Source organism: Pteropus alecto, unplaced genomic scaffold (genome assembly GCF_000325575.1).
Source record: "Pteropus alecto unplaced genomic scaffold, ASM32557v1 scaffold131, whole genome shotgun sequence".
Classification (NCBI taxonomy): Eukaryota; Metazoa; Chordata; class Mammalia; order Chiroptera; family Pteropodidae; genus Pteropus; species Pteropus alecto.
In genome coordinates, this window is record NW_006434709.1 from 13,582,101 (window position 1) to 13,591,115 (window position 9,015).

The 9,015-nt window shown below is 36.1% G+C and overlaps 1 protein-coding gene and 1 pseudogene across 5 annotated transcripts in view; both read right to left on the reverse strand.

The window, feature by feature from the left end:
• The window catches only part of EML6 (echinoderm microtubule associated protein like 6), a 267,350-nt gene that overhangs the window by 177,391 nt on the left and 80,944 nt on the right, over positions 1–9,015 (reverse strand). The window lies entirely within an intron of this gene.
• LOC112478038 lies at positions 2,824–2,942 on the reverse strand (annotated as a pseudogene).

Genomic DNA, 9,015 nt, shown 5'->3' on the forward strand with positions numbered 1-9,015 from the left:
AAATTAGGACTCATTCTCATCTTGATGAAATCCCTACCTGGACAGAATGTAAGTACCTCTCCAATAAACTATCTTGAAAAGAGACAAGAAAAAGACTCACTTGAACGAGCATGCCAGTGGGACTACAGGTGAGAGTATAACTTCTTGTCTTCGTCTGCTCAAGTTGCTATAACAGAATAGCATAGACTGGGAAGCTCATAAACAACAATAATTTATTTCTCACAGTTCTGGAGGTTGGGAAGTCAAGATTGGGCAATAGCAAATTCAGTATCTGCAAAGGCTCATTTCCTGGTTCAGTATCTTTAGAAGAATCCCAAATAATGTATAAGTCACCTACAAAGTTTTCATTATTTAAAAATAATGTGATACAAATGTGTATATAGCTTTGCAAAAATGAGGTAAACACATACACACACATACACATTCTGAAGCTTTTTTAAACTTATGTACACAGAGCCAAAGAAATGAATTAATATTCGTAGCTATTCTGTGTTCTAAAGCTCTCATTGTACTTATTGATCTAATATCTAGGTAGAAGCAGCCCTGGTAATGAACAACGTGTGTGTTAGAGTTAAGTAGATCTGGGTTCAAATTCCTTCTCTACTACTTACTAGTTACAGGCCGATGTCTCTGACTGTTAGTTTGCTCATCTGTAAAATGGGAATACTATTAATTGCCCTTCAGGTTGTTGTTAGGATTGAATTAAAAAAGAAATAGTCTGCAAAGAACTCAAGACAGTATCTGAAACATAATAGAAGAAAACCCAATGCAAAGACTAAGATATAATATTGGGCGGGCCGGTTACATTTAGCTCATGTCTATTTTGAAAGCACATTCCTTCTAAAGTTCACCATTACCACCGGCTAAAAATAAATTTTTTTGTTTTGTTTAAATAAGTGTCATCTAAAAGCTATTGAAATAATAGGAATCAGGCAGAAAGGGAACATATTACATATGAATGGAAAAAGATAACAGATGATAAATATAAGAAAGAGAATAGAGAGCAAAAAGATAGCAAACCTACCTAGTTTTGTTAAGAAATGTAGGTAAGTGGTAAAGGAGAGAGAAGAAAAAGCCAGTGTTGCTAACCACATTGTTATAGGTACTTAGCATTAAGTCTGTGCAACTCCAGCCAGCCAGAAATGACCATCATTTTCACTGGCTCCATGAAAAACAGAGACTAACAGAAACATATTAAAACTTCAGGAGAAATGAATTTTCAACTTCTGAAACAGACATTTCAAAAAGTTAGGTCCTCTTTTAAAAAGCCGATTAATGTTCCTCCCACTTCGTAACCAAACGAAGACAGGAACAACACCTTGGGAATCCCCAATATCCTGGTTGATCCATCTACCTACCAGTCTGATACTCAACAAATTAATAAAATCAGCCAAATAACCAGATATCTTTGTGAAAAATTTTGTTTGATCATCTTACTAAATTCCAAGAACATTTGAACAAATTCCATTTAAACACACAAGCTACCTTGGACAGGTGAAGCAAACCTTCTCCTGTGAAACTTGAATCGAGGGACCTCAAGAAAGCCCCCAGGACAAAGAACATCTCCATACATATGACTCTAAGTTCCTCATCAGCAAGCTACTCCACTTTATTATTAAAGATTACATTCAATTCCATAAGCGTTTATTAGTTATTGAATGACTATTATCTACTATTTATAGATCAATTACTATGTACTATCTTATACATGATCTCTTTTAATCTTCAAGAACAATCCAGTGGGGTAAGTATCCTTATCCCACAAGCATATGGGTACTCAGAAAGGTTAAGGAACTTGCCTAAGGTCACACGGCCTGTACACGGCAGAGCCAAGATTCAGATTCAGGCCTGTATAACTTCAAAGTCTTCACAATTCATTTTTCCTCTGGTTTCCTTTTAAAATATAAATATTCTTGAAATTCTCATAAAAACCTGACATCTAGGTACAAATAAAATTCGTCTCTCTTACTGACAAGGCCCAGGCCATGGGAGAGCCAAGTTTTTATATGAAAGTCAGCTTATTGATGAGAAAATGAGAGCATTTGGTCAGTGTGAGCACTCCAGCACCTGAACTCTGTCCTCCAATGCCCCTTCCCCCCAGTCCACCATCCCTGACCTCTCGGAACCCTGCTGAGTCTCCCTAGGTGGTGCCTGCCTTAGAGACAAGGTAAAATCTTACCAAAGTCATTTTATCTTATAAGAGGAACTTGTCTTCTCCTGTCCCACCTCTACCTGCCCCACTGTGCCCCCACCCATAATCAAAGTCAGACCCCAGTTGCCCTGGGGGCCAAAGAAAAAGTCAAACCAGAGAGAAAATGGCTTACACACCAAAAAAAAAAATGGCAATATTTTGCCAAGTTATCAACTTCTATAAGTTTGGCCATTATAAACTTAGAGAACATGTGTGGGAAAGGAAGAACATAATTTTAACTTATGCTTTATAGATCAGCTGTCTAAAAGTGTTTCTGGATCCAATATGGAAGTTCAAGCAACTGGGAGTAACTCTAATTGTTTGTTCCATTTCTTCACTGAAATTTGGACTCAATGGTGACCTACACTATTTGCCAGAAACTCCTTAATATAATGGAGAGAAAGGAATCCCAGGACTGAGATGTGTGTTGTGAGTTTTATTTTGTGCAAACTGTCCCCTGAGAGGGCACAGCAGACTCTTCCTTCACCACACACACTATAGGGGCAGATAGGGACACAGTACAGCAGCTGAGTGGGAGAGCCCAGTGTGGCTGGGCACTGCTCTGAGTTGCGTGGTCTCTGGTTCTCCCAGAGATCAGATGAACATCCCAATACCTCCCCCCCACCCCCCGCCACCTACAGCATCTGGTATTCTCAGGTGGTCTCCCATCCAAGCAGTAACCAGGCCCAACCTTGCTTAGCTTCTGAGATCAAATGAGATCGGGCACGTTCAGGGTGGCACAGCTGTAGACTATCCCAATACCTTTCAATAAATTTCTTTTCTGCTTTTCCTACATAGAGTAGATTCTTTTTACTGCCAAGAACTGAGACCTCAGCCCAGGGCATTCTCTACTGCCCTAGGATGACTAAGACAAAAGCAGCTAAGGAGAGCTAGAAGAAGAGACTTAAAGAAGGACTAACTCTCCTTAAGGACAGAGCAGGCAGATTTTCTAAGGAAAGGAGACTCTCAAGGAAGAAGCAGAAGAGCCACAGGTCCGGCCATCTCATCCTCTCTATTGCCAAGCATGGGACATCTCAAATTGATTATACCAGGGAAAACAAAAGGCTCTCTACAATGAACACTCTCAGTTAACTCCTTTACTGAGGCACTCTGGATAGTCAGCCCACCCATCACACCTAACGACACTGGCACTCTGCCTGCTGCAGGAGCCCATTGGCTCAGCTCTTCTATTGGTGCTCCTAGTCAAAACCACTCGGCTTCTTCCTGGGAGCAACTGACTTATTTGGACTAATAGTTGTATAAGGCCAAAGCTCTTTTAATACGCATTATTGTTCTTTGTCACCTTCTGTAATAAGACAGAGGATTATTAACCAGGATTTTTGCTCTGCTTCTCCTGAGAGAAAAACAGCTAAAGCTGGAAACCAGGCTATACTTCCCACCACCCAGCAGGGAGTTCATGAGTCAGGAGAGATTTGCAGGGAAGAGAAAATAAAGAAAGAAAAAGAAGATAGAGTAGAGAGAGGGAGGATGAGAGAGGGAGAGACAAAGAGGGAAGGAGACAAAGGGAGGGAGGAAAGGGGGTGAGGGAAGGGGAGGAAAAGGAGGAGAGGGAGAGGGAGAGGAGGGAGGGACAGAGGGGGAGAAAGAAAGAGAGAGAGAATGAATATGATAGGAATGAACATGAATGGTGAACAGAGGATCAAGTCTGGGGAAGAACTTGGGCAGATGGAAGAATGAACTAGAATTTTAGGATATTTTGCTCAATGACATGCTGTGTCAAACTGGGTGCAACCTCTTTAAGAAAAGCTATAAACAGGATTTATGTTATTCTGAAAGGCCTCCAGATTGGATTTGGTGTTGCAGGGGTGGTAGGAGGGAGGAAGTTTAGACAGGCAGAGTGTACAGGTAGTTTTCAAGTCCAATAATTCTCAGTTTACACCTCCAATGGCTTCTTTTTACAAATGACACAATTAATAACGTGCAACAATCCTATACAACAATTTAGTCATCTTAATTGTGATGGTGCAAAATATATAAATTGAGGTAAAATCAATACAAAATCATAGAAGATTAAAATTTCATAATACTTCATCCCTTTATGTTCTTAGTCTTTAAATTAAATTAAAATAACATTATATGGCATTTATGTCTCACTATGAGACACTTAAGAATAGAACTTGTCTTTGCAAACAAATTAAACTAACTTCTTCACCCAGCCCAACATCGGTGTGTTACCCCTGGTGCAGTGCTCTCTCAAAGATCGGTTCTCCTCCCGCCCATCACGTTAAATGTCGCCTTATTCTCTGGTCCTCATCTGGAACAAGCAAAGACCTTGTGGTAAGGGGTGCCAGGTCACACATGCCCTGTTCTTCATTCCTCACTTTTGGTTAGGAAAGCTACCACCATCTTTGATGGAAGGGAGAAAATAGAATTTTGTCTTTGAGAAGCTAAGCCATCCTGTTGTCTTCCATTTGACTTGACAAATACTAGAGCTAAAATAACCAAAAGCTCCAAGATTCTAATTCACCAGGACTCAGCAAGAGAGTTCCAGAAGCAATGATGAATGTGTAGTCAAGTGGCACAGTAGTCTCCGTATGTCCAAAGCACAACCAAGCACCAAAACAAGAAATAAATGGCAAAGATAGAGAAAAGGAAACAAATGGAAAGTTGAGAAACAGCCCAAATATAGACCTGAAGATATCTACATATAAATTATTATTTTATAAATTTTTATTTCATAGATGAATAATAAGAAAGGATTGTTTAAAATATTATGTGAAGCAGGGGATGGAGGGTTAAAAAGCACCTATTCACCAAAATAAACTGCAGAGGAATCACAAAAGCTTAAATAAACACAGTAATTTAAATTATAGACTGGCAAAAATGCAGCATATAAGACATATACAAGGATGATAACTTTCTCAGCTTTGAAGCAACAGACACCAAGAAAAAGACCATAGTTTCAAAAATAAACACATTTAAAATTTTACACAGCAGAATAAGAACAAAATCAAAATTGAAAGGTTGCATTAAATGTAACCAATGTCAAAATATGTACTATATGAAGGAGTTTAGAATTTTAACTCAGGAATCCTATGGCCTGACTTCAAATTTCTAATTACTTCTCACTGGCTGGGTAATTCTGAGCAAGTTACTTTTCTTCTTTAAGCCTCAGTTTCCTCAAATGTAAAATGAAGACAAGAATTGCTAGCTCTTCTGTGAACTTTAGCACAATGCCTGGCACATGACAAAGGATTTAGGAAATGGCAGCTCTGAAGGTGACAATGCTGCTAGATAAACAATTCACCCAAGGAGGGGTCACAAAACTGAAGGCATTTTTATTCTCTATCAACAAAATTAAAGTATCTTTAAGTGCTATTTTATACTTCTAAATTGCAAAAAATATGTCACCCAATATTGTTGGCAAAGCAGGGTTACACGTATTCACTATTGGTGGTACAGTAAAACATTCCCACGCTTTTAGAAATATGGTAATATGTAGCAAAAGTTTTGTTAGTATTTATACTCTTTTACATGGACACAAAAAGTGAACTGCTTGCTAATTGATTTAAAAATTTATAACCACACAAAGATCAAACATTAAATAAAGTTTAATAAATTATGGAACATAAACATGATATACTAGAATGTAGATATTTAAAATATTTTGCAATGTGAATTTATACATTCACATTAAATGAAAATAGCAGAAGATAAAATAGCATGTACAGTCTCAGTACAACTACATAATGATATATGCTAATACAGATAATATTATGCAAAAAGAAAAATAGTAATTTTACAGAGTAGTGGAAAAATGAGTTCTTTTAATCTCATATTTAAAAGTCTTGCTTCCCAAAATCTATTTAAAAAAAAAAAAAAAGCCTCTAAATTTTCAGCATATGTAATCCTGTCATAGTTGGATCAAGCTGGCCTCAATTCATTATAAACTGCAGCAAACTTTATGGACATTTCTTCTGTTCAACATCTGATATCTACGTTCAACCATATTTTAAAAATTATATTGAAAAGCGGTATATGTTTCTATTTCACCTCCTTATCTAGTTAGATAAGCTCCTAAAATCAAATGTAATTTCGTTCCAGATGTGGAAAAGGATTTGACACACTGGGTACAAACGGACCACATGGTAATACAGAAAACTATTTATGATGTTCTCAGGATTATTAAAAATATTAACTAATTAAAGATTTTAACGTACAAATTAAAAATATAGACTTAAGCTTGGTTTTTGCTTGCACAGTGTTTCATTACATACTTATATAACATCCATAACAATAAAAAAGAAATCTGCATACACATCAATTGCCATGGAATAGGAATAATTTTTTATTTCATGAGACAAGATACAAGGTCAGTGAGTGACATTCCCCAGGCATTGTAATAAAACTTTTCCCCTGTAGGATGTAATGTACTATGATGTGACTTTTATTACTTGGTATTTACTGACTGACATTATGCATGTATACATACATACATATATTAACTTTCCCATCATGTACAATAATTTACAGGGACAAAGCTAATAATCACTGACAGCAATAAAACATCTATCATTTACTGAGTTTTTACTAGCACTGGGCAGGATGCTAAACTCTTTACACGAATTATTTCATTGAACCATCCCAACAGCCCAAGTCAGGTGCTACCCTCATCTTCTCTTTACTAATGAGACATATTGGGCTCACCATATAGGTTACACAATAGACAGGTGTTGGTGCAGCTCTGAAATACAATATTGTCTGACCTCACAGTTATTAATTTTTATGTTTATATTCAATACATAGACTTCCAGAGGAAGAATGTGAAAATGCATTTTAGAACAACTTCAAACCTAGGATGCAATAAGATTTTTTAAAATTAGCCCCAACTAACTGAAAAATTCAGTGAATCAGAACTCCCTAATAACCTCTACAAACAATTTCGATAGAGGAGGTTATGGCCTTTAATCAAGAAGTCAGGGATTTACAAAATGGAGTGGCAGTTGCGATGAGCAATGAATAAAGGTAGGAATACTGAGGCATCTTTGAGAAGATAAGAAGACAGAACTTAGTAAAAAAAAGAAAATTCAAGTTGACTCAGTGGAGTTATTTATAACTCCTTATGATTTGATTAGATACATTCATTATACTCGTTACAAAGAGAGTTGAGAAGCCAAAAAAGTATCTTGAAGACCAAAGTCATTAACAAATAACTATTTCATATATCTTAGTTGGACTCTAGAAGCAAGAAGAACTGGGCCTTAAAAGAAAGGCCTTAAATTTAATCAAGACAAATAAAATAATCATGGTTTAGAAAAATCATGTCTTATTTAATTTCCCTGAGGAAACTTTCTAATATTTCAAAATATTATGTCAATTACTCTAAAATGTAATTTTTTATCATGCTTCCCAATATACAAACTTGACAAAATGATATTTCACAAGAAATAAAATTACATTTTGTAAACATTTTTACAGATTTTGTTTAATGTTAGGGAAATACCAAGAGAAAGGAACTAACCACCAAGTAAGGTTAGCAATAAAGGAGTATTTAATATTTGAGGTAAATTTTAATGTAAGTGCAGAAAGATGCTTATATAACTTAGTGAAAGCATAGTCTTATTTTAAATGTTTTGTTATTTTATGCCTAATTTCTATACAATATAGAATGCAAGCTGGTTGGCATAAAATACATAAATATTTACACATACTATAATTAAAAGTAGCAAAGATAACTCGATATGAACCAATTTTTAAAATTTAAAAATGTATTTGTAAATTTATACACATACTTCGCTATAACATACTAACTTGTATGCTTTTTAGTATTAGATATAAGCTTTTAAACATATTTAGGATTCTCTAACTTCAACAATTAATCAGTACTGTCTAGATACAATTATATTTCAAAATTTTTACCAGTAGAGAAAAACTGCCATGAATTGGACAAGTATCTCAGACATTTAGTTTAAGCATGGTGGTTAATTTTTAATGTCTGTGTGAGCCAACTATATGAAAATTTAAATGCTTCCCATCCCACAGCCACAAGCTACATCTTCTTACCTAAAGCATGTTTATCAAAATCTCCTGTCATTCACTGGCCACAGAAAGGCCTGACAAGAATGTGAATAGATAACTGGTTCATTGCAAATCTGTCATCAGTACCAGAAAAATCTCTCAACACCTTGGGCAGCCCTGCCACTCACTAATTGTGTGTCCTTGAGCATGATACTTACCCTTCCTCTGTTTCATGTGCAAAGTGAGGATAATGATAGGTATATCTAGTAAGGATATTGGGCCCATCCATTGTTTAACTGCTCAGAGCAGTGCAGGCACATAGTAAGCACTCAATAAAGGAAAATCGTTATTTTTATTATTCAGTAGTATATCCTCATGTACAAAAAACCATATACTACTAGTTTTACCTATTCAAATTTTGTACACAAATCCATAATACCAGAGCTAATAATTTCTTTCCTACTACTCCAAAGAAAAATTATAAATAAGCATAGGATTTGAACCTTTATAATTAAGTAGCATGTCAAATGCTTAGTGGCAAGAATGAACCATCTACCATACTCCAGCAACAATTCCAGCATTCAATTTCACAAAATTGAAATTATTATTCAAGTGACAAGCAATAATGCAGTTTATTCTTGGCTATAATCAACAGGACAAGTAATAACAAATGTTGGAGAGGATGTGGTAAAATAGGAACCCTCATACACTGCTGGTGGGACTGGACTGTGAATTGGTACAGCCACTATGGAAAACAGTATGGAGGTTCCTCAAAAAACTAAGAATTGACCTACCATATGATCCAGCAATCCCACTACTGGGTATTTACCCTAAAGACTTGAAAA